Genomic DNA, 26,641 nt, shown 5'->3' with positions numbered 1-26,641 from the left:
AGCCAACCAGCTCTGAGAGGCCAATAAACTAATGGTGGGATGATGCAGAGTGTTAGACTTGCTTCTGCAGTCAGTTAGGCATGTCCTTGCAATAGACATCCCCTTTTAAAAAGGGTGGTAATGACATCACTTTGGTTGTTTTGTGGTTCTGTTTTTTGTTTGATTTTTCTCCCAGACAAGTATCAGCCTTTGGGGGACATTCAAGGGCTTGGTTCCCACACCCTTACTGGGTGGATAGGACTATGTTCCTATCCTCTTGGGGTCTGCAGTTTACTACTGCTATATATCTCCTCGTATTGTATCACTTCCTTCTGGAATATCGTGTGAGAGAATATGTACCTATGTTCCTTTTAGACATTTATGAAGCAGAATCTAAAATTATTTAGAGTTTTTTCATTCCCATTTTGTCTGTCTGTGAGTCACTTTATCCTTCAATATACTGCCAAATTGCAAAATATTTATCTGGAATTTGTATCTTTTAGAAAATTACACATTTATGGAAGAAGTTTTGGGTATTTTATTCCCTTATTTATTTATTTAAATTGGCATGAGTTAAATTCTAGTCCCTAGTGGTAATTCTACAGACCAGAAAACACAGGCAATAATTTATATAAAGTTACCATTGCTAACAATATATCAACATCAGGAGCTGGTGTAATAGGTTAATTCAGTTGTGATATTTTATAGTTTAAGCAAAACCCATGATGGTAGGCAACACTAATAATAAAAGTGATGGATACTGTAGGACTAAGAAACAGGACTGCATTACATTAGACAGCACAGTTCATTGAATAGTGTGTCCTCTGATTATATTGCCATTATACACATAAGCTGGATTTGAGCCCAGATAATTTTTGTGTTATCTTTGATACTTAATGACATCTAAATGTCAAGCTGCAGCACTTTTGTACTTTATTAGCCAACTGCGTACACCTTTTTTTTTCCCCTAATGAGGTTTTTTTATCAGTTCTTTTATTTCATTAGATATTTTCTTTTAAAAAGAGAAGGGAAAAACTTGGGAAAAGTTGTTTGTGATGTTGCTTTGAACTAATGCGGACACATGCTCTTAAAAAACTCTTCAGTTCCTAAGACAGTGAGTTAATATCAGTCAGAAACAGTTTGGAAAACCACTAATTTACACATATCAACAAGCCTTTGCACATCTGTAATTTGTGGAGATATAGACCATCCATCAGAGATGTGAAAAGATTTCATTATGGACTAATAACACTGAATTCCAGTAGCTAAAACCTTATCTCTACTGGAGAAAAGTAAAAACTTATCTTTGCATCAAACTTTTTACATGCTTTGTTGCATCAAAATAGTGAATCTACGTAAAATCCTAGAGGAAGGAAGGAACTGTATTTACATAGATGTAGCTGCCAAAAGTCTGATAAAGGTACCCCTGTTTTATCTCCAATAAGTTTTTAAATGAAGGTAATTATCTTGATGCTGGAAACACACCTTTATTTTACGACAGATTAACCCAAATTGGGGTTAAGAGGTTTTTAAGGTGTGTATGAAAGTTGAAATCCTATTACCATTCAAAATGATATTCCAGCAAGACTCTCAAAGGGAAAGTTCTGACTCATGGAAGGACAGGATGGTTTTAGTCTATGTGTAGTGACTTACTTCAGGTGTCGCGGTTTGACTCTGACTAAACACCAGGCACCTCGAATCTCTCTTGCTACAGAAAAAAAACCTATAAAAATACACACCAATCTCGTGAGTCAAATGAGATAGGACACTGGTTGGTAGGAGGACGCATCGAAAAAGAAAAAAGGCAAGCAGGCTTCACTTAAAGTTGCAAAAAGGTGATTTAATTACCTAACAGAGTTGGAGGATAAATGCAAGGCAAAAATAAACTTTCCATACAATTTTTGTTCAGTCCCCGCCTCCCTCTTATGAACCTATAGTATTCACCCCCTTTCCTCCTTTATAATCAACAAGCCTGGGTAGGAAGGCAGGGAATGGGGTCTTTTCTCAGTTCACAGAACAGATTCATAAATCTATTCATCACCACAGTTCTTCTACTACAAATACTCTTTATCTCTACTTGTCTCTCTCTCTCTCTTCAGGCAGTTTCTCTGCTCTCACCCCCACCCTCTTAAGAAGCAGTCTCTGTGCTCACCCCCCTTCCCTCTTTCCAAACCAACAACACATACAGGGGGCAGGGTGAGAGGGGTTTTCTGGTCAGTCCAATCAGGGAGAGGGGTTCTCTACTTAGCCACAGGGTCCCTCCCACAAGAGACAGTCCTCTGGAAACTTCTTTGGCATGGGTCCAATCTCACTAGCAACATCCGGCCTGAATTCTGCTGCAACACGAGTCTCTTTGTCCATAAGGTGCTGTGCAGACTCTCCCGAGCCAAGGCCAGGCTGCTTCCATCCCAGGAGCAAGGAAAAGGCATTTCTCTCCCTTGCAAGGTCTTGCAGTTTTAACTCTTAGATGAGACTCCCACTGGTTCACAGTCTTTTCCAGGCATCCACCTACTCCTCTGTAGTGGGCTGTGGGTGGATTTCTGCATCCTTATGGACTCCATGGGCTGCAGGGGGACCTCCTGCTCCTCACCATGGTCTTCAGCACGGCTAGCAGAGGGTTTTCAGCTCCAGCGCCTGGAGCACCTCCTCCCCCGCCTTCTTCACTGACCTTGGCGTTTCCATGCTGTTTTCCCTCTACATATTTTCACCTCCACCTCCTCCTCCTTTATCTACAAAGAAGTGCATGCCTGCTTTGTTTTGATTTCTTCTTAAATATGTTTTCACAGAGGCATAACTAGCACTTCTAATTGGCCCAAACTTGGCCGGCAGCACGTCCATCCCTTTCAGAGCCATCAGAGATTGGCTCTGCTGGACTTGATGTAAAAACTTCCAGAACTTGCACTCAGGACACACAGAAGCCATCTTTGTGCCACACCCCACCCCTCAGACACCTCCCCAGGCCTACCACAACAGCTTCTGAGGGGTCCAAATTTCTCCTAGATGTTAAAAATACTTTACTGATGTTTTGGGCCAATCAAAACCACCACACAGGTTATTGCCTTTCCAGAGTTTCCTCTATAGAAAGGTTTCCAAAGGTGCTTGACACACAGGTCTGTATTTGTATTAGGACTCAGCAATTATTAGTGACAGTTTGTTTATCTATGGCACTTCTTAAATCTCTTGCTCACTCTCTGTCTGCAGCTGTTAGCTCTTCAAGTCTCTTGGAAGTAGATATGCATACTCACCTTTATTTTAACCCTGCATAAACTGAGGAATGGATATTCAGAGAAAACTGATTCTAGTTTTTTTTTTTTCCCCAAGAAGTGTGAGTGTAGGTGCTAGAAACCTATATTGCAATGATTGATTGCCTACAAAGTTCTAGACATTCTGATATTCCTGAGAGGTAGCTTAGCTGAAATAAATAATATAGCTATTTCTCCAGGGCTGATCTTACCGAGGAAAGTTCAATTTTTATCATGATGGAAGGTGCCTTGTGTATATGCCATTTTGGATCTCCCATAAGATTAATTTAAAAAGACCTGAAAAAGATCACATTTCAAGAATTACACTTTGTTGGAAATGAGTGCCATGTAGATTTGTGACTAGGAAGAAATCCCTGCATTGTAAGAAAATTTCAAGCAGAGAAACATTTTGGTAATGAATTCTATTACAAATGATAATGCAATATAAATCACATTACAATCCTGAAAACCCCTGTAATTTTCAGCCCAATCTTGCACACAAAACTGAAGGGAAATAGACTTTTAGCAAACACATGGAAAAACAAAGCAATTCTGCAAATTAACTGTGTGCCAAGTTACCTCTGTATTGGCCCTGTACAACCACTTCTGACTTCATGTTTGGCTTTGTGTGACTACCACTGTGTATAAACTGCATCTGGAATCTGCAATGCACTATGCAATTGTGGATTTGCTAAAGGGAACATGCACTCATTTCCTTCCCTGTTGTAGCCTGAAACACATCAGGAAACACATCATGCTTTCAATAAGATCTACTATGAAATAAAATGCAATCTTCATTTTTACTGGTAGCATGAAAGGTCAATAGAAATGGTGTGCTACTCTGGAAGGTGCTACTGGCTTATGCCCAGGCTGCTGATTTATAAGCATTCAGAATTTGGTGGAAGATGCTGCTCAGATTTTTCTTGTTCTGACATCTAAAGATTCAAGGCTTCTTTGAATTTTAAAGAAACTGTGTAGAGGGTGCATCGTCACCTTCCTTTAAAGGCCATGATATTGCAAAGGGAGTTGTTGAGCTTGGAGAAGAAAGGTGAGAAGTGTGGTATGTTATACTGCTCTGGAATCAGAGAGAGAAGGGGAGAGATGTCCAAGGCAGGACTAAGATCCTTGACCAGGGTGGTGCCACATGGCAGTCCTACAGTCCTTTCTTGCTTCTTCTCTGAATGAGCCAATACCAAGCTGCGTGTCACTAACAGCAAATCTAAAAAGGTTTGCTCCTCCCTAACAAGGAGGCAGTTTCATTCAGACAAAAATCTGGTAATTTTCCAAATTAACAGATGTTGTTCACTAAGTCTGCAAACAAAACGCAAGAGTGAAAAGAAAATTAGTCCAGATAATGGGAGAATGGCAGAAAGCATGTTAAAAAGTCTTCAAAGTTATTGGAATATAATTTGTAATTTACACATTATATTAGTGAATCAGTGTTATCTGGCTCAAGTAAACACAGACACTTGATCAGCTTGCTGTATGTTCTAGAGGTAGAATTGCATACAGTCATAGCCCATGTCCCCTGGTTTTTGATGCCAGCTAGATGACCAATTGCACCCTGGAATCCTCTCATATGCCTTTAAAGGTCATCTGCTCCCAGGGCTGCTGAGGATAAAGTCACATGAGTAAAATTGAACAAGTGGGAAGGAGGTGGAGAGACATCAGCATCCACAAAGAGTGGATATGGATAAATAACCCTTTTAGGTTGGAAGGTTTTTCTGCAATGTCGAGTTATCATTGTATTCACTTTGCAACACTAATCAACACTAGCTAGACAGGAAATCAAACTGCTTAATGCTCACGGGGTAAACATGTGGATTTGTATCAAACTGCAGCACTTACTTCCTAGCTAAGCCAGATTGTCCCCCTTGAGCTATTTTCAAAATGCATCAGCAAGAAGGAGTTTATGTAAAAAGGTCTTAAACCATATGTTACCAGGTTGTACCCACTTGCATCAAATACTTCAGGAATGACTGTAGATGTCTGTGCACTGCACACAACACTTGCATGAAATTAATTTTTGCCAAATAGAGCTGGATAACCTGTCACTATCTCCTAATGACAGAAGCTGATATATAATGCATGCTGACTTTGTATTTTGCTGATTGAATTTGAAGGGAAAAGAATGCCTGTGTATAAAGCAAATACTTCCCTGCTGTGGAAGAACAAAAGTTTAGTGGATTCATCCCGAGTATATTCAGTGGACTGCATAACGAAACATGAAAAAACTAATTTCAAAGATTAAATATTTGTCTAAATTATGAAGTCAGTGCTCAGCAGGGCAAGCTAGGACAAGACTGTGAGATAGCTAAGGTCAAACTATCTGCTGTTTATTTCCTCCTGATGGCTAATGTGAGACATTAGCTAAGGAGTGATGGTTATTGTTTTGTCTGTAATTGCTAATGATCAATCTCAAATGGGGCCAATAAGTAGATATATTCTATTCATATTGATGGTAAATATTCTAAGGTCTTAATCCAAACTGTGTTTACTTTTTAACCCTGTTTTCTTTTCTGCCCCTTATTTTCTGCCCTGAGATATTGAATTTTCAGCAATGTTTTAGGCTATTTTTCCCAAGTTTTACAGGTGAGTTTTGAAAATCTATTGTTTGGGTTAGAATTTTTTTAACCTATTTAAAGAAAGCACTAGCTACTGTATTTCAATTGTGTGTTAGATAAAATAATCTCAAATTATGTGTACAGGCTGGGCAGCTGTAACACAAAGTCAATCATATCCCAAGATAACGTCTTTTGTTTTGATGTGTTTACCTAGTTGCAGGCAGGTGAAGACAGATAGAGCATTTTTGGGGTGTTTTGTTTTGTTTGTTTGCTTTGTGTTTTGTTTGTTTTGTTTTGTTTTTGTTTTTCTCTCTCCATCTTTTTCATTTTATGCTGCTGTTTTTCAAGCAAGCTGTATTTCTTTCTCAGATGTATATCAAAACTTGCACTACATTGTAAGCCTAGAAATGTGTGGACAGAGCTGCTTTGGTTTTATTTGAAGAAAATTTGTTCAATTCAATTTGAAGTAAGTTTGGGATTTTATTAGTGTGTTGAAACAGAGTGCATTTTACAGCTTGTACATTATGCAGTATTACCTAGAAGGTCAATAAATGTCTGATTAACCACTCTGAGTAAAACACCTTTTGCCCTTCATTTCAGACAGATATGTGCTCTCTTCCTAATTAATTAAAAAGCAGCATCTTTCTTTGACTAGTAAGCTAATTAAGTAATGATACCATTAAAGTGTGGACACTGCATTATTCATCATAAAAATAATTGAATTAAGTTAAATGGGAGAAAAGTGAAAACATAGATTGAATTAAAGGGAGAAAACCACTGGGCTATTAGTCTAGATCCTGAAGGTATGTTTTGAACATACCTTGCCTCCACAGATTTTCCCATATGGGCTACAGAATGCCTTCAAAACAGGCAATATGAAGCTGGATATGATGCACAAAGTTAGATAGAGGGATAGCTGATATCCCTGAAATCCGTTTGTGTGATCTGGATTGAACTTGAAACTACCTCTAGAAGCTGCTGAAAGAAAAAGCTGCTATTCAGCACAGAGGTATTTGTGCACCTCTAAAGAAAGCCTCCTCTGTTGTTAAAAAGGGGAAAAAATACAATAGAAGATGCATTACTTTTCAAAAAGCTACAAGGAGTTATAAGTGAAGTAAGTGTAGACATATAGAAATGAATGTGTTTGAAATTAGGTTTGACTTCAGTTTTAGGTTTTCTGATTTATTCAAATAAAGACTATTTGTATGACTTTTTTTTTTTTAACAGGTTTTTCAGGAAAGCTTCATTTTCAGAGGTAAACTGTGGCAGATTTGCCACTGGAAATGGTGGCTGCTGAGCATCATGTTAGTAAAATACTCAGTGCTGCTCAATGCCACTAACTGCATTGTAGTTCTGCTGTGGGAAGGAATCTGAACATAATGTGAACCACTACATTCCTCTCTGACATGAACTGACCTTTCAGCATTTCAGCTTAGTTTTGAGATGATCTTATAGGGAGTGCTGATTAGCAAACCCTTTTTAATTGCCTATTCAGCTGAGACAGTCAAGTGCTCCTGGTGCATAAGTTGTTCCTTAAGAGGGTTCCACAAATGTGGAATTAATTCTGAATCTTAGCTGAGTATAATGTGGAGTTTCTGAAGAGCAGTGTATGATGACAACTATTTCTCCTAAAAGGCCTGTATGGAAGATCTGAAGGCTGTTTCAGGCAGGAAAGAGCAGCAGTGGGAGGAAACGTTGGATGCAATGGATAATTGCAATTAATGGATTTGTTCTCATTATCAAAGGAAAGAGAAAACACCTTAAAACTATCTTCAAGTATGTATTTAGTTTAGCCAGGTTCTAATTGCTACTACTCTGTTGATCTGGTTGTCAGCAGACATTAGTCCTGTTTATGATATACCTGATCTCTAGCGTGTATTGCAACACCATCTCATTTTTACATTTATATAGCTTTCTTTCTTTTTAGTTTCTATCATATATATTTTATGGTTGCAATTGCACCTTTTGTTTTGGAAATGGTCCCTATGCATGGAGGAACTGTACACTAATGAGAACCAAATCACTCAGAATCTTGCTTTCTTGGCTGACAATAGCTTAGATCAATCCTGGATGAAATCAACATGGACTCAACATTTCTTCTTGTATAATAGGTAACTTTTCATCCAGCAATCTTCTTTAATGGAACACATACAGTGGAAACTTATCTCACAGAATGTCAGGAAAATTTTACTGCAGAAAAATTAATTTCCTTCCTTCAATATTTCTTTTAATAATTTCTAACATCATATATCTTAACAAGAAATGTTCCCAGCCACTGTGATTAACATGCAAAGCTGTTTCTTAAGAGTATTCATCCTTTTAAAAATGACACAGAGTGCTAAAAGGACCTTGTTCTTAATTTTTAAACCCACTAATTTCATTGTGTCTGACACAAAGCAGAACATTTTTGCTATAATTACTGTATAAGTTATTTTTTTTCCACAAAGTTGTAATTTTCCTAAAATAAGCTGGACTGCTTCAATTATGTAAATCAAATATCTAGAGAATATGATGACTGCATTGGCAAAACACAATAGAACTTAACAGGAAGCTAGCAAAGAGAGAGAGAGTGATAGGGAAGGCAAAAGCCCAAATGAGGATGCTTTTTTCAATTAGAACCACAGCAAATTCTCTGCCCTGCTGGTAAACTGGCTCCTGCAGCTTCTCACTCTGCCAGATATGCTCTTCCCCTGGTGCCAGAGAGCAACCATTAAGACTGGCAAGAAGTCTAGGCTAAAATGAAAACTGCTGTGCAGAGACCAAGAGTGACTGAGAAAATAATGATGGTTTTCTTCTGGTTTTTTTTTTTTTTTTGTATTTGTATTAAAGCAAATGCATAGGCAGTAGTGTCCCAAACAGCCAAAGGGATCATGATAAATTCCACAAGAGACATCTCAAGCAATATGAGGTGAAGAAACTGGAAGACAGAAAAAGGCCACAGTAATGGCTAAACAATATATTTATTCTCAGAACTGACAAACTGCTTCAAGTGGCTGGCACAAGGTGTCCTGGATCCTGAAAGTCCTGAGAACAGCTGACTGTTCCATGCATACTCTTATGTGAATCTTCCTATAAACCCAACCTTTCCTCACTCAAGACCTTCTTGGGGACCTACATTACATTGTTTCTAGGATGCATCTGTTTCTATCTCTTTGCTCCAGATGGAATGATCAGATTGAAGGCAGCTATACAAAGGTGAAGTAACACCATTGATCTACATTATGAAGTCAGTGCAGCTTTATTTTTAATCATAATCTTTGTGGGTTTTATTTTCAAGACCTTTTTTAACAGCTGAAACATTCAGCAGTGACCTTCACTGATCTCTCTTCAGTGATTCACTTCTTTTTTTCGAAATAACTTTAGGCAAAGCAGAAATTGTTAAAATACAAGATTTATTCTGACAATTCTTTTTGACATTTCTTTTTATATTGGTCAACACTCACTTTTAATGTTACCGAGAGCTTAATTAAGTTATTGTAAGACTTTAATTTACTTAAGTAAGGTTCTGAAATTTTCCTGTTTATTGCTAGTTCTTTACTAAAATCAGAATGTAGAAAATGTGTTCTTGTGTTGTCTGTATTCAACATGTAGTTTGAAATCTTAGACATCCAAGTGTTGAAAATCTGGTCAGATTTATTCTAATTCCAATAATTTTCTCTTTTACATTGAAACTTTACTTTTTATCCTTAAATTATTTTGTTTTATATTTTCATGGCAGAAGGCATCTGGTCTGACTTAGTGGTGACTTCTGTGTCCAAATAACTCCAGGTCTTACAAAGGACCTTATCAAAGCTTAAAGTGAAGTCCAAATAGATTCCCTTATTTGATTTGCCTGACACCACTTTTTGCTGAAGTACTCATCAAGGAAATTTAAAGTTTTATTTTTAGCTGACAGGTTAAATAACTAAACTCTTTTATTTGTTTTTTATTTGTCTTATGATCTGTACCCACTCCCCGCAATACTGGTTTTCCAAAAGATATATACACATGTGTAAATATCCTGGTTTTCTAGTCTAGATTCTGAAAGCCTCTGACAACTTTGTAAAACTCAGTAACTGTTTCTTAAAATTGCTCCTTTAGCATCAATTACTAAGGTTTTGCTGCAAATGCTTTGCTCCTGCAGTGCTTCTCTTGTCTGTCTGTCTGTGACATGTTCTTCCTATGTAGATAGAAACTCTTCAAAACAATTATGTCCCAAGATCTTTTTAAAGAAAAATTCAACCTTGCCCATCACCAGAGTGGTTTTCCTCATCTTTATTCAGCAGTATCCATCCTCCTCTCGGTTTAACAATCCCACTTACACTATTACTTTTCCTTTTTTCACCTAATCCTGATTAAATCCATGCTTGCTTTTCATGTCTATGCTTCCTAAATTACCTCTTGCAAAATGGTTGTGCTCTTTCATGAGACTTTCCCTCTGGCCAAAGTAGCTGAAGAGAGCATTATTCTCATCACAGGGAGATGCAACAGGTCATACATAACATGATAGGATTAATGGTTGTTCCATATAAGAACAAATATTTTGTGAGCAAAAAATTATAGGATGGAATTATTTGTGTTAGTCCTGCTTATAGCCTGGCTGTATTTCACTTGGTCTGTTTCAGGTGAAACTCAGAGCTGTATTGATTAGAAAATTTCCTTGCATCTTCCCTTACCTCTGTGGCTGTGCTGAAATATGAGATTCTTATTGTGCTTGATTGCTTAATTGTACAAACAACCTCACATTATTTTTGGTTATACAGTGAGAGCAAGCATCAGAATCAGACTGTAATTTCTGACAGGTAACCATGTTTCTTTTCTTGGTACTGTAAGTCAGTTAAGATTGTGGCAGATGTGTTTTATGGAGTTTTAAAATGAAGGGGTAGTACAGATTGTGCCATGACAGAAGATGAATGAGAGAAAGAAAAATGAGAAGGGTAACAAATTACATATAACAGACAAAAACTTATGTTTTGTACACATACTGATAGCCATGAAACTCTCTCTCAAGTGCTGAACAGAACAGCATGAACATGTATATTTACATGTTTATTAATTTTATTTTTATATTGTCCAAAGGTTGAAAGTTAGGGGCAAATGTCACTTACTATTCCACAACACGTGCTGCAAAAGGCTTTCTTCCAAGATTACATGATTCTATCACTCAAGTTTAAAACCATGCAAAGGACTGTTCCAGGGGAAGTTTTATTAATACAAGGAAAAAGGAGGTAAGATAGTACTCAAAATGGCATTCCACACCATGTGCTAAGGTTAATTTTGCAGGAAATGTCAGCAAAGTTGAGTTATTGTCATTATATTTCAGCACATGAAAGAGGCTTTAGTCTATCAGATATCTGAATTTTCAAAATATAGAATGAAATATTAGATCCTGGTTATCCCAGTATATAAGAGGAAAAAAAACCACCGCTTAATTTTACCCATAATCCTATCCGAAGCAGTAGGTATAATTCTGAAAGACACAACAGGGTGGGTTTTGGTTGTACTGTTGTTGCAGAACTGCTAAAATGTAAGAGTATTATTACTTCTTCCCTATCTAATGAAACCCTGGATAGTATGTTTTTGAACTCTTTTAAGCTCTATCAAAAAGAGAGAGACTGAGCTAAGCAGACTACAATTACTTCCTTTACTGCACACACTGGGCATCTGTAGGGGGACCCTCAACTGCAGCACAGATAACAAGGTTCTATGTATTGTAGCTAAATCTAAGTACCAAAGGACACACAATAAAAATGGATTAAAACCTATGAGGAAATACTGCCTGCTGATTTATTTGCCTTGATACATCTTGTCCCTGTTATATATTGTTGATAACCAGGCTTTGACTAGTTAAATATGTGAGAAAACAAGATTTCAGAGGGCCAATCTTCTCAAATTTAAGAAAGGTAAAAGACCATTTTCAGAATAATATCCTGAAAGAACTTGAAGCAAGTCAATCAGCACAGAGAGACTATTACACAGGACTCCAGGTGCTAGTGCTGATTTCAAGAAGGCCTACAGATAAAATAAGAAAATAATACTTCAGCTCAGAGAGAACAAGGGAAAAGATAACTCAAATTTATTGAGCTGGGTATAATGACAAAAAACGGGAGAAACTGCAGATTCATTTGCAATTTTTCTTGTTATCACATGGGAAATTATGAAAATCAAGAGTTTATCGGATTAGTGAACTCATAGTAGTCCATTTTATGAGGAAACTGTCAAAATCCTTCAATCATATCTGGTATAACTAGATGGAATTTTATGCACTGTTAAACAGGGTAGAAGCTCTTTAGAAAAATGTGAAAACAATTTATCATCATTAGTGACACATAAAAACAACTGTGGACAGCTTTAGCGGTCTGCTTGTAAACCCTGAAGAATGAGAGCTCAAAAACTTTGGCTTAGGGACTGACACTGGAAAATCTTCTTGTCTCAGAAAATGTGTGGGTTTTTTAAAATTTATTTTAAGATGGAAGAGAAATCTTGGCTTTTTAAAATAGGGGCAGTTTATATGGCATCTGGACTTCTGGAGACATGGGGCTCACCAGTGTAAAAGGGGGAAAAACATTTTAGCCTGTGAGTTGGCAGGGCTGATTGAGAGGACTTTAAACCAGCTTTGAAGGGGGAAGGGCCTTGAATAAGACCAGGCTTTTTCCTTTTATTATTTCTGCATATAAGGTATTTGTTACTTCCTAGTCCATTTTCTTTTTCCTATCTGAAGCCTATAGTGAAATCATAATAAAAAGGAGAAAAAAATCTAGCAAAGATAATTTTATTGGCTTTGGGTGTGTATCACTGCTGAATATTAAAGAAAATTTGTTCTTACTATCATGGCTTCATGAGAGGTGCATTTTGTTTCTAAAAGCATCCTGTACAACAACCATCACATAATCCTGCTCAAGAGTCCTTCAGTGTAGGGTAAACAACGAAATGCAGTACATTTGGTACAAAATAATGATAATGAGCTCTTGGGATTTCAGTCTATTTAACAATCTTGAGGCTTTTTAAGGTCACAGAGCAAGCAATGTTTTATCTTTTTGCAATAAAAAGTGGGTCCTGGGACTACCCAGACCACACCATACTATTCTGTATGCAAAGAATCCATCCAGGTTTTACAGATGCTGCTCTCTAGGAAGTGATTTTAAGTGTCATAGTGGAGAAAAGCAGATCTGCTTTTAGCTAGGAGGTGGCAGTCAACTGATGTCAGGGAGGCTGTCCTGGACTGGGATTATGGACACATCCTGATGGGACAAGGTTCTACTCTTGCAGTGAGTGTGTCTCTTCAATAAGATGGTCACATCCAAGATATAGGTGAGTGTTTTTTTAGCAGAACTGCTGGGACGCATTTTAGCCTCTCCCCTTTATTTACTGATATCATGGGGGCCTACTTTTGTGCTTAATTTGCCCCTGTGCAGTTTAGCTGTAAATCTGAAGAAAGAGTTTCAACAAAAAGGAGAAACAAAACTTATGTTCTTTCCTTTCTTCTTGAACAAGTGATTAAAATCAAAATTCTTCACAAAAGACTGTTTCTGCTCACAGATAGGATCATCTTCAGAGTCAAATATGCCTGTCTGGAGAAGCTTTACAGTAGCCTGCTTACTTCTATTCCCTCCTCTACTTAATAGTCCATGAAGAACCTGAGGATCTGTGAAAACTTTGTCATTCTAAAGCCTCTTGCTCCCTGTAGTGTGGGTCCCTCTGATGTTTCAGCCCTTGACTCTCTCACATGCACAGCAGATAATAAAAAACAAAGTTGCTTTTCTAGAAAAGTCATGGCTTACTGATCTCTTTAGGAGCATACCTTATTCTTTCTCAGCAGATCCTTTGGCTCTGGCTCTTGAAGTTGTTTGAAATTCTCTGGCAGCTCAGGAGGGAGGCTGAATAGTGCGATATTTGTTCACTCCTCATTGCTAGTCTGACAAGTGAACAGCAGTTCAACAGAGTTCAAACATCTGGCAAACAGCTCGCTGCAGCTCTGAGCTGTCACACATTTATAAAGACCAATTGTTCCGTCAAGACCATGTTGAGAAGTTAAAAGGAAGAGAAGAGCCAAGGGGAAACGTGCTAATTAAAAGTATCTATATAGAGATGTATGAATAAAGGATGATTAATTTAACTTTCTATGGGTAGATCTATGTTTCAGGATCAGACAGGAACTTTGTTTAGCCTAATTGAAGAGGAGCACAGGCTGCCACCCTGACTCCTGTTGAATAACACCCTATTCACTTGATAATTCCATGGAATCCCATCGGAATCCGAGATGTAATTCTGTGATGTTAAGGGAAGTTGGAAGGGCACATTCTCATACTGAATCTTTCTCTGATTTTAAAATATACTGATGTGTTTCTGAAAGAGGACAGAAACATATCAACCTTCTTTGTTCATGTCTTCAGACTCTTTCCTGCTCATTATGCCAATACACTATACCTTATATATTGCAGAGAGTATTGGTTTTAAATTATGCCTTAAAGAGAGGTGTGTGGAAAAAGTAATGAAACATGCTCGATTTGTGTCTCATGGAAAATTCATTCATTTTCTATTTCAAGAGATCTAACATTTGCCCCATCACTTTCTAAATGTAATTTTCTCTGCTACTTTCAAATCCTTGGCTTTTGTACTACATTACAGTATTAATTTTTAAAGAAAAATCCATAGTTTTTTTAGAAAGAGGCACAATATTTTAACTTTTAATTCCATGTCTCTGACCACTTCTCTTCCTAAGAGCTTGTAGTGGGTTGACCCTGGCTGGATGCCAGGCACACACCAAAACCTCTCTATCACTCCCCTCTGCAGCTGGACAGGGTAGAGAAAATAGAGTGAAAAGTTCGTGGGTTGAGATAAGGACAGAGAGAGACCACTGACCAAATACTCTCACGGGCAAACCAGACTTAATTAGACATATAAATTGAATTTATTGCTAACAAAATCAGAGCAGGATAATGAGAAGTAAAATAAGACCTTAAAAAATCCTTCCCCCCCACCCCTCCCTCCTTTCCAGCTCTACCTTGCCCTTAGCAGAGCAGGGAGACAGGGAATGGGGGTTATGGTCAGTTCATCACTGGTTGTTTCTGCTGCTGCTCAGGGAGAGGAGTCCTTCCCTGGTTCCAGTGTGGCTTTCTCCCATGGGAGACAGTTCAACACAAACCTCTCTAATGTGAGTCCATCCCACAGGCAGGAGTTCTCCACAGACTTCTACAAAGTGGGTCACTCTTCCACGAGGTGTAGTCCTTCCAGGACAGCCTGCTCCATCAGCAGAGCTGTTCCTCTCACGTATTCTCACTCCATCTTCTCTGGCTGCAATTACATCTGTGCAGTAAGTTTACTTTTATTCTTAAATCTGGTGTCACAGAAGCATTACTACCATTTCCAACTGGCCCAGCCTTGGCCAGTGCTGGGTCTGTCTTGGAGCCAGCTGGCATTGGCTCTGCTGGGCATAGAAGAAGCTTCCAGCAGCTTCTCAAACAAGTCACTCCTGTAGCCCCCCTGCTACCAAAACCTGGCCATGTAAACACAATGCACAGCTCACAAAAATTAAAAATCTCCAAAAGATCCTTCTGTCTTTGCTTCAGAAGGGATGAATTCAGAAACATCTTTACATCCAGAATAATCCTGTAAAACATACTGCTATCTTTGGAATGGCACCAGGCACAGTGCACACAAGAATTCCCTTGAATTTTGCCCTGCAAGTGGGAGAGATGAAGGTGGCTCACAACCTGAATGTGTTTGGACAGAAGCCAAGGATTGGGGAAGCATGTTTCTCATGCTTCTGCTGTGAGAAGCAGGAACCCTAATGCTGACCACCTTCCATATCCTAAGATATTTCTTTTCATTGGCAGCTGGTGCAGGGATCTGGCAAGGGCCATTGAGACCAGGATAATTTTGCAGCCTGTTGGTCTGAGCAAATGCCTACTGTTCTGCACCTAGAGTTATCCCTAGAGTTAATGAATTAGAAATTACTCTTATACAATATGCCAGAATAAACAGAGTATTTATTGTGAAAAATTAATGTCTTCTGGAGACCTGAAATGGGCAAGGTATCTCTAAAGTTTTTGATCATGATCTGAAACCGTGGTTTATGGCAACTGTTAGGAATGATAATGTTTTGATAGTTAATGTTCTGCTTGCAAGCAGTTCTGTTGGGAACAAGGTGCTCATCTCACAAAGACCAACATAGATCATTGCAACTGCCAAATAGAGGCTAAAGTCTAGAAAGACATGCAGTGTAGTGAATGACTTAGAGATTTATTTGGAGGCATAATATGGAAATTCCTATTGCTATTACACACATTGTACCAGCACTGAGAATACAGAAGTGCACTTCAGTAAACTTTTCACAGATTTTAAAATAAGCATGCAGAATAAGATTTTTAATATATCCATTTATATAATTTTATTTTTCTCTTTGTCATTGATCTGAGACATGTCATTCTGCCTGATGAGTGATTTTTTAAATCCTTGTACATATTTCTTTAGGTTCTGTGAATTATTTTCCCCTGATAGCTGACTCCTTCTAAGATGTTTTCCTCTTTGAGATACTTTGAAGGTTGATGAAATTTGTTTGGAGATGTCTCAGTGCTTAAAACTCTCCAGGTTAGAGCCTCAAGTAGTGGTTAATGTTTTCATTTGGCTTCCTTTTCCAGAGCTGTAACAAATGAGAGACACCAAGAGCTCTGTTTTGGCTACAGGTCAGTGTGTAGAGTTGTAGAGGTAAATGGCACAGCGCTGGCAAATACTGTTGCAAACTCTAGTATGACAATAGGTGTTGTGTTGTTCAGAAGCTTCACAGAAGTTTGTTACAGATGAACCCAGATGTTTATTACAGTGGCAGAGGTGAAACTATTGGGAAGAACCAGTTTCACAACAATGTAGGTTAGTTCTTCTATTTCACTACAAAACAATGACAGTCATTTATAATGGTAACTAAATATGAAATACCATTTTAGAATGAGAACGGGAATTCTTACATGTTGCAATTTATTGTGAAATACATCAGATGTACTTTATTTGAGTGATCTATTTCTCCTCATTTAACACTGAAAGTTTGTTAACTTGAGTTTCATTTCCCCTTCATCAGCTGGGGGCATTAGAGCTAGTGGTCTTTCCTGTATTTAAATGCATTGAAGAGGTGGATGAAATGGCTCCAAAAGTATTGATGTCTTCAAAAAGCATATTGCTAAGAGATCTGTGACAGAAATTTCTTCTCTTCAAGATCTTTCTGTGATAGCTATACTGGTATCACAGATATTCTCTGCTAAGTTATAATTCATCATGGTTTTAAGGGGCTATTTTCCCCCTGGGTATCCTTGAGTTTTTGTGGAGTCTCACTAAATATCGTGGTTGTTTACAGTGTCCATCATCTCAACTGATGGCAAAATAGCCTTCCAACACATGATTCACAGTGTTATTGCTGTTCAAATAATGCCTTCTCACTTTCTGATGAGCTGATTTTCTTCAGTGCATCTGAAGGAAGGTATATCATCAAAACACTTGAGTGTAGTGTAAAAGAACACTGTGGGTGAAAGTTACTCAATAAGAGCAGTCTTTTGAAATCTTGCAAGCCCAGTTCTTTCTCTAACAATAATAACCTTGTTGATGATGTAAAGTTCTTTTAATGAATTTTTAAGGTCATTATATTCAAGTAACCTAAAAATTCTTTATTATGCTGTGTATATAACAATGGTTAGTCCATAGCTTTCTGAATGTCAGAAAGTATATTTAACAAAGTAGCAATGCAAGTTAATATTTAAGATGTAAAATAACTACCATAAAAAGCCCAGAAAAGAAAGCAGGTGAAAAGATGAAATTTACTATCTGGTATAAATAAGTGAGCTGACAGAGCATATTCTAAAAAATCAGTACTATGGTGGCAGCCTCATCTTTTTATTATGGAATTACTCATGTTGCCATTCTTGAGACTTAATTTTTGCCATATGCTTTAAGGTCCTGTTATCCATCATGAATTATTTTAATGCAGGAGTTCACACTACAAATCTAGGAAAGAAAAAAGCTAAAAAATATTACCTGTTCCATATTGCATACTTGGTTCTAACTTGAAATATATAAGTGAAACATGAGAAGCTGTTAGGAGCCAGTAATAAATTTAAAGGATCAGGGTGGTTTTAAAGAATTTTGGCTGGGCAGAATGCGTGCTTTCACTGTAACAAAGCTAAAAGGGAAACCCATGCCATGGGACCCCAGGGGATATAAATTATTTCCAGAGCAGGGTTTAAAAACAAATTTATTTGCAGTTTGGGAAAGGGTGACCGTTTTCTTCAAGAACTCCATTCTATAACTCTATTTCTCAGATACACCTCTATATAAACGAATGTATATCTATAGTTTCAAGATGTCACAGAGAAGGCCTATTAGTAATTAAGTCTAGGGAATCATGTCTTCATCTGATTAATTGATATAGCTCTGGTGATTTCAGTCTGTAACATTTAGAGATACCAGAAGAATGAAGAATTAAAAGGTTAAAATTTCTACTGCTCTTGGAATGTAAATTACTTTCCCTCTATTTGTTAGTGTTTTCCTCTAGCAGTATAGACATATTTATCATATCTGCACTAAAATACTTGGCTGATCTGTCTCACCTGGGGGAAGGAGACAACAGTTTTTTGGATGTTTCTAAATCAAAGGTATCTGAAAGTACATCAGGTGAAAAAGAAAGTAGAAAATGAAGCAGAGATAAGAGACTCAAAACAATTTCAGGCCTACACACTAATATTATGTCCTGGATTTAGTAAGACTAACCCTGATGATAAAAAATGAACTAGAAATAGATTTGGGAAAGCAAATCCAGTATGAGATTTGGCATTATTTTTTGGATGTATGGCTGCATATATATAACTCTCCTCTTACCCATCACATATTCCTCAAAAACAGCTATCCCAAAAAGTTTGGCATGCTTCCTATAAAAATCAATGATGCTGTTCAAGAGGCACAATTTATTGTTTATCATTTTTACACAGTATAATTGGTTTACACTTTTACTATTGTCTCAGAGCTTCCCGGCCTTCATTTTTGCTTTCTGTCCCTTCCTTTGGCTCTCAAAATTATCTGGTTTTGTTATGTACAGCTGAGCCCCACATTTTTTTCCACATGACCCCCCAGGTCCTCAGCAGTGCTGGGAAGCTAGGGTCTGCTGCCAGAGGGAGAAAGACCTTCCCACAGGTGCCCACAGCAATGCCTCTCCCACATTCCATTTCCATCTTCTGAGTCTCACTCTCACATCCACGTGGGTTTCTGTCCCTCTGGGAGTGTCAGATCATAAATCCAGTGTATGTTTCATCCTCTTTAAACTGAGGGTGTGAAACCCTTGACAGAGGTGGGAGGTGAGGATTAACTGTCTGTTGACTATTACTGTGTGGAAGTGTTTCCTGGCTGTACTCACAAAATATATCAATCAGATTTTTCTACCTGTCTTTTTAGTGAATCCTTGTAGGATGCTTCCCTTAAATTCCCACATGAATCTTTCTTCTTGAGAAGATGAGGGGGTACCCAGATCCTGCAAGGACTAAATGCCAGAGGGGCCAGGGCTTGCATCACTCCCAGGGAAAGAAGTGCAAGTTCTAAACTTAGTCTTTGTTCTGATAACCAGCTGGATGGGTCAGTGACCACTGGTGTGCTCTATCATGTTTTGGTAAAAGGGATTTTAAACACCTAATGGTCAGTTAGTGCAATAAAAATAGCACAAGATGAAAATGTTCTCCTCTTACAGAATAAAAAAAATACATATTTTAAACTAATTGACCAACACCACAAATATAAACCATTAGGGGGACCCCCTGTGATACAGAAACAGTTATAAACAGACATGCTGCAGCTTTTTTATATTACTTTCAATACCCAGAGCAGTATATCTTACATTTTTAATCAATTTTCCATTTTACAGCCTCATTTTCAGCAGTAGAGCTGGAGTTCTGCATAGCCATCACTCCTGTGCTGTTGAATGACCTCTTGGATATTCTTCACTGTAACAAAAGTCATAACTACTATATGTGTCATACTTACTTGCTACTGATTGATATGGAGCTGTTAGCATGTTTTTATATAGCTGAAAATCTTGACATCAGATTAAATGTAAGTAAGCAGAGAAAAACTCCCCTTGCCTGAGCAGCACGTGCTGTCTGGAGGAGCTCAGAGCCAAGTGCTCTGCAGCTGTGCTGTGGCTCCTCAGCTCATGGTTGTGCAGTGTGCTCAGCCCAGCAAAGGCTCTCAGTGATGCCACAGGGCCAGGAATGAGCAAGGCTGAAGGATAAATCCCATGTATGCTGGGAAAAGGGAACTCAGACCAGAGAGACTTTGCCTTCATGGAAAAGGCTTCATGGTAAGCAGAGTCCAAGACAGAGCAGGGGTGAAAATGTCTCTGACACACATGCATTGCTGCTTCCCAGTGGCTGCTTACTTTCCTCCTGGTTGGGGCAAACCTGACACTGTGTACTTCCTGTCCTGGTCCTTGCACCACCACCTTGTGTAAGTCTCCTTTCTGCAGGATTTGTAAGGTATAAAAATGTTGCCAGCAATAGTCATGTGGTTGAATTATGATTAGGATACTTGTGTTTCGGTGTTGGGTTAAATTTAAATTTTCGGTGTTGGGTTAAATTCTGGGCTAAACCAAATTACTTACTTAATTAGCTCAGTTCTTCAAAAATGGAAATTCACTGAAATCACAAACTTCAGCATAGAACCCCAGTCACTTGGTGGACGCAGGTTGTCACTTCTCACCTATTCTTCCTGTTTTGATCTGTCATTTAAACTATCATTAAGCTGCTAAAAATCATAATGTTTACCTAACTTTATCAATACTTAAGTTTTATTGGGCATTCCTACTTCAATTCACTAATAGAGAAAGGCATCAAATGTTGCACATATGTTTTTAGTGGTATTTGAACCTTAGAGATTAAAACAATGGAAACAATTCCAGTTGCTGAAAGATACGAGATGTTCAGTAGCCACCAGAGCTCATGAAGGCAATGGACTAAGTTAGTTTTTCTATCTGCAAAGGTATGGTGCTGCTTTTCCACCATCAGCAAGAGGAATAACTAACTTTGAGAAGAAGAAAAAAAAAGCTACTCGTAATTAGGCATTATATAAAACTTTCTTGTAGCATATTTTCAAGATGTGATCTTCTACAGAGCTCTCTGAAAAGATCTAAATTCACTTTCAATGTTGAGATTTTTTTGCCATAGATATTTTAAATAAATTTTTAATTAAATATCAAATGCTTAAATTTGCAACATGCTCAACAGTTTTTCAACAAGTAGGGGAAGACACCAATAGGCTTGAATTATATGGCATCACAAAATTAATGAGGTTTTGAGACGCGGTTAGTGGGTACAACCACAATGTTGGGAACAGTGTAGTAGGGAAGGCATTGTCTAAGCTAAAGGATGATACTGATACAGAAACAAGAGGTTATAAAAGAGATTATGATAAACTTCATCTGGTACGAGAAAGCTTCTGATCATCAGAATGATGATGTTTCTAAACAGAGTAGCAAAGGTAAATCTTAGCTCATTATGATTAAAAATACAGACTTCACTAAAAGAAAAAGGAGTAAGTAAGGTCCTCAAAACACATTGATGGTTACTGTTTTTGTTGGAAATCCATTTCTTCACCTCTTTTGAAATCATCTAACCCCTGCCAGGAGTAGTGAAAGGAATGACCTGAAAGCCTGAGCTGTTGGTGCACTGCCAATGGATAATTTCTTTTTTTTTGTATTGCTGTGCTGGTATGGACTCAGCAGGTACATAAATTACAGTGTTCCAACCCATTTCACCCTCCAAGCTGGAGTGAGGTATGCTCATTTTCACTCTTTGCACTCATTGCTTGTTCTTAGAGAGTCAGAGCTCATGTTGCTGTGCAGTCTTGAGCTTCTTTTATGAGTTTAGCTGGAACACTGCTGGATATCTTTCTTCATTGCAGATTTTTTAATCTTGGCTTGCAAAACCAGAAACTCTTTCCTGGCTGCAGAGATTATTACCTCACGTTATGTCTCAAATACACTGAAGAATAGGTTTTTACACAGGTTTTTACATAGGTTTTTACAATATACTTTTTCAGCCCTCTTTTGTGGAAACACTTGGTGTGTCCTTTTAATTCTGTGTATTGACTAGTGGTTGACTAATCTTTTTGACTATGTAGTGGCCAGTCTGTCTCTGATTTTGTTTCTTTTTATATTTGTTCATTTTACTGCCAGAGAACCACGAGGATCAGATGTAAATATTTCCCCATTTAGATCCTGAAAACAGACTCTGCTGTCAAGTGAAAAATGTACAGAGGAAGTCCCACTGCAGCAATTATAATTTAGGGACCAAATGAGCCTTTTGCTTTGCTACACTGAATCATGATTTTGATTTGAAAATATTTTTTGTTTGTTGGAATATGTAGTAAGGTGTTTTTGGAAGACTGTCATGCCAGCCCCCTCTTCTTTTCTCTCTTTAAAAAAGAAATTAGAAACAAACCACTACCTCAGCTCTCCCAAATGGAGCAGAAAATTCAAGATACATATTTTGTTACTGACTCCTACACTGAGAATTGATCTAAAGAAAATCTTAAATGTAAACTAATTCATGTTTGATAAGTGGATATAATTTTGAGTTAATCTTTTGACTAACTTCTTCATCTATATTTTGAATTCTGCCTGGGTGTTTTTTTTAATTAAGAAATAAGTTTAATGGATGCCAGCCTACTAACCAGCTTCTACCATTATAGAAAGTGAATCCCCTGAAGACGTGAACAAATTTGTTCTTTGTCTTCCTTTTCCACACTCCCTTTATGTATGGAAAAAGGAAATGCAGGAAGATTAAACACATTTCTCAAGGTCACATAGGAATTTGGTGATAGAAATTGCTCTATTTTTCTACATCCCCGATCAGTGTTTTGAATGCATAAGAAATCTTTCTGTTCTTGTCTGGTGAGATATTTTGAAATGATTAAAAAAAAAAATGTGCTGAAATCGCAGTTGTACCACCACCATCAAAGATTTTGTTCTATTAAGTATATTGGGATGTGCTGGTTCTGAAGCCCAGAACAGCTTGTCATTTTATTGCAGCCTGGTCAGTAGTACCTCATCCAAGCAAACACTGCTTGCAGATAGCAGGAAGCTGAGAATTTGATTATATCTTCATACTGTAGATGTATGAGTTGCCAATCCCTGATTGTTTTGACTGGCATTTTTAAAGCAGAAGCTACATTTTGTTTCTTACAAGTGTTTCAAACACAAATAATCTCCAAAAGATATTATTATTATTGCAAACTTATTTACTAGGATATTTGTACGATATTTGAATACCCTTTTCATTAAATTTTAAAGCTTATAAATATACTTTATTGCTAACTACTTTTTTTTGGGTTCATGTACTGTTCAGTCATGTGTAAAGATTCAGAATTTTTTTTGCTTCATAATAAATTGAAATAAAATATTGAATTTCCCTATTTTTATGAGACAGGTCTTCTTGTCTGTCTTTTACTTGACTAGTTAATTAATGGTCTGTTTCATTTGTGTTAACTGAGACAAGAGTCAGGGATAATGGAGAAATTGAAACGAAAATTTCAGATATGTCATGGAAATAGGAGGCAAGCATTGCACAAATATTTACAGGGAAAATATAAATAGGTGACAAAAATTACCCCAAGAAACTTTAGCTGCTTTGGATCACGTGTTGCTTAAGGCTTTTCTACCATGGAGCAAAGATTGGTGAGAGTCCTCCAAATAGGGTTAAGTCAGATTCCAATGCACTTCAATGGCCTTTGGATCATTTCCTGAAATTCTTGTTTTCTGAATTGTAAGCCAAAAGTTTCCAACTCTGTGCTGGAAACTCGTATGTTCTACTGTTGATGCTGCTATGTCATGTGTCAAAATTAGATGAGAGAAGTTGCCAAATCTCATAAGATCATTTCAGCCAAAAAGTTCATCAAGTTAGGCTGCCAGTCATGTAACCCAGCTAACTTCTAGGGGACTTCTTTTCCTTCTCTGCCTGCAAAAATGGAATTGTTGCAATTTCCATCTTCATTTCTGCCATCATGAGGATGCTCATTCCTTAGTTTGTGATGGCTGATAATTTATTAATCTTCAGAAATTATCATATTGGGGTGGGTTGACCCTGGCCAGCAGACAGACACTCACACAGCCCCTTACTCATTCCCATCTCCCACAGGATGGGGGAGAAAATATAAGAAAAGTGAGCAGGCTTTTGAACAACATTAAATAAATATCCCTCAAATTTGAAACTGAAGGACTATTCACATTGTGCATAATGCCCTATGAAATACTAATTGATGGTTTTGTGTAAAGTCTCAAAGAAATACTTGTTTAGTGTGAAGCTTTGACTGCAAAAGTGCTTATTCATTGCATTTTTCCCTTGCAAAATACTTTTTTTTTGACTGTAATATTTTCAGAAAGATTTCTCGTTTGGAGAAATTAGACCATAGTCTATGATATCACTTAATTACTGAAGCATGAGCTGCAATATCCACTGTTTCTAATTTTTGTGTTGTCTGTAGGAAGCTTTCATACCTTTTGCTTTGAGATACTTCATGCCTGTACTTTCTGTTGTAGGATTTTCCATGATCTATTCAATAACTGGCTCATCAAACCAATGCAGTACCACCTCCCTTAAAAACCACTATTTCCAGCTTTGAAAGAAGATGGAATAATGCCAGGAATCATAAGAAAAACCTGTCTTTTTTTTTTTGTTATAATGAATTGCAAGAGAATTATTTCTGGTTGCAAGTAGTTATCTCTAAATTTGATTAGTGCTCATAGACACAGAAAAATATGCAAAATCTAGATTGATTTGGGCTCCTGTGGAGATTTGACTGTTGAACTGTCTGTGTTCTGGTGGAATTCCTTTTGATACACCACAGTGAGCAGTCATCAAATGTGTTTTTCCCTTGGTAAATCTCAGTCTTTCCTGTGTAAACCAGCAGGAATGCAAATCTTCTGAAGCAAAAGATTGGTGGACTCTGTGCACCTGTACTGAGGTACCACCATGGCATCTTGGTGTGATGCAGGAGAGGCACAAAGCCCATCAGTACTTGGAAAATGCTTTTTGGTTCCATAGCACAGGTCTAGCACCAGTGAGCTGAGTTTAATCATGTTTGAAGGAACAACATGAAAATAGCCTGGAATAGGAACCTGAGAATGAATCTGACTATAAGACACCATGTGGATAGTTTCTGGCAAAGATGGGGTGCCTGATAGGTGTCTTAGACCCACCTGCAGGCTGTCAGGACTGTGGGGTCACTACCACTGTGCTACAACTGCGTTTTTTGTATTAAGGAAGCAGCAGGTTCAAATTCCTAAAAATGCAATTTTATTTAATAATATATCTTTTAATATTGCTATGAAATGAAGAGCTTTGTAGATTCATTTTGCCTAAAGCCAAAATTTCTTATTTTTTGAGAGTGTAAAGAAAGCTGTATGGCATTATGTCCTCAGTGAGCTGCTTACAATGTAGATCATTAAATCCCTAAAGATTTAGCATGCAGTTCAACAATTGTTTGTCAAGTGTATTAGAAATTAAAAAAAAATGCACTTCTGTTTTCCCTAAGGAAAAGAATAAGAAAAAACAATCATTGTAACCCAGATTTAGCAGAAGATTTACACATGAATGGTAAGGTGGTGGTTTGGCTTTGCATGGTACTTCAATCAGAAACCTGATTGCTATGTTTCTTTCTCTTTGCTTATTTCCATTGTACTGAAAAAACACCTTTCCAGCAGTGATGTCATCTGGAGCACTTGGGAAAAAAATCTGACAATACATTTCCAGTTTGCATACATATATTGACAGGACAAACTAAAACAAATTAGCCAATTGTTTGCAAAAATTTCCTTGCAGATGCATTTAGTGATACACTAGACACAGAATTATAAAGAGTTCCATCTAATTCATCAGAGGTTTAATTCTGAAGTAAATAGTGGGTATATTCTTATTCCAGAGATTTGTATAAGATTTTACTTTGTTTCTCTGTAGATAAATATATTTTGATTAGTTTGGCAAGTTTGATATTAAGTAAATGGAAAGGCGTCAAGGAATAAATTATGGCAGTAAGAAAAATACAGGCAATTTGAGAGAGAATCCTTTAATTCACAGATCTTACATTTTAGTCATGTTTGCTCCCTTATCTGTATTACAGTGTGAAAACAACCATCATTATTTCACATGCCAATAATGAAGAAAAAATATGTGTTTTTTTTCATAGTCTTTAGGGTATGGAAGGATGTTTTTAAGTTTTAGAAAAGGAAGATCTAAAAAGTGTGTTCCCAAAGAAAGCTATTAGAAATACATTTTCTAGTATGAATCCAGTATTTTAGACACATTGTCTGAATATCACAGGTAAAAAGGCCACAAAGAAAATGATTGAAGACATATTTTTGTCTTTTTTTATATGACATCATGCTCTTTAGCTAGAATACAGATTTTGAACATATTATGCTAGTGTGCTGAAAACAAGTTGAATCTTTTCATAGGTGTCAAGGAGCTTGGAAACAAGATTTGTGGAACACACATATTTTAAAATATTTTTATGAAGAAAACTTCCCACAAGATAAACCAAAAGACAGAAAAACAACCTCATTTTCCAGCCACAGAGTTTAGTTTGAGGATGTTTTTAATTCTCTAGAAAACAAGGGAGAAGACATAGCTATTCTTTTATGCATGCTCCTGAAATTTAGGCATATCTAAAAACTGAAAGCTTTTATAGGAACTTAAAACTTAGCATGAGATTCTGTGCCAATGTTCCTATGCATGAAGTATGAAATCAGACTTCCATTCTGTTCCTTGACAGGCTCTTGCTGATACAATATCATGAAGACTTTACTGGTTCAGAAGCATAAATCTGAAATGGGTCTGTCCTGTCATAAATCCTTTT

Source organism: Lichenostomus cassidix, chromosome 5, assembly GCF_008360975.1.
Source record: "Lichenostomus cassidix isolate B80296 chromosome 5, HeHo_3.0, whole genome shotgun sequence".
NCBI classification, from domain to species: domain Eukaryota; kingdom Metazoa; phylum Chordata; class Aves; order Passeriformes; family Meliphagidae; genus Lichenostomus; species Lichenostomus cassidix.
This window is presented reverse-complemented; position numbering follows the sequence as displayed.